The sequence below is a fragment of the Trichechus manatus genome, unplaced genomic scaffold (genome assembly GCF_000243295.1).
Source record: "Trichechus manatus latirostris isolate Lorelei unplaced genomic scaffold, TriManLat1.0 scaffold00428, whole genome shotgun sequence".
Classification (NCBI taxonomy): domain Eukaryota; kingdom Metazoa; phylum Chordata; class Mammalia; order Sirenia; family Trichechidae; genus Trichechus; species Trichechus manatus.
Genome location: NW_004444364.1, coordinates 240103 through 240670, shown reverse-complemented (window position 1 = coordinate 240670; position 568 = coordinate 240103).

The following is a 568-nucleotide window of genomic DNA, read 5'->3' as shown; positions in this document are numbered from 1 at the left end:
GGCCATAGTCTTGGCCATAATCAGGCCAGTAACTCTCTCAAGGCAGTAAAGCTTTACAGAAGCAGATTACCACATCTTTCTCCGACAGAAAGCCGGTGGAATCACTGACCCTTTGGTAAGCAGCTGAGCACTTAAACACTGTGCCACCAGGCTCCTTCAGCAAAGACCGTAGGGGAGGAAAAAGATTGCCATTTTTGAGGAATTAAAAAGGAGAAAATATGGTGAAAGCTTTTTGTTTCAGTGCTATATACTTTATCAAAGAAGACATATGGATGGCAAATAAGCTTAAATATGCTCAACACTTTTAGTCATTAAACAAAAAAAGTCATCAGGAAGTGTAAATTCAAACCACAAGATACCACTATCACCTATTAATATGACTGAAGAAAAAAGAGCTGACACTTCCAAATGTTGGTGAGAATGCAGACAACAGGAACTTTCAGTCAAAGGTTGGGATGCAAAATGGTACAGCCACTTTGGAAAGTTTTGCCATTTCTTGTAAAGTTAGAGATACACTTATCAGACAACACAGTGCTCCCACTCCTAGGTATTGACTCGAGTGAACTGA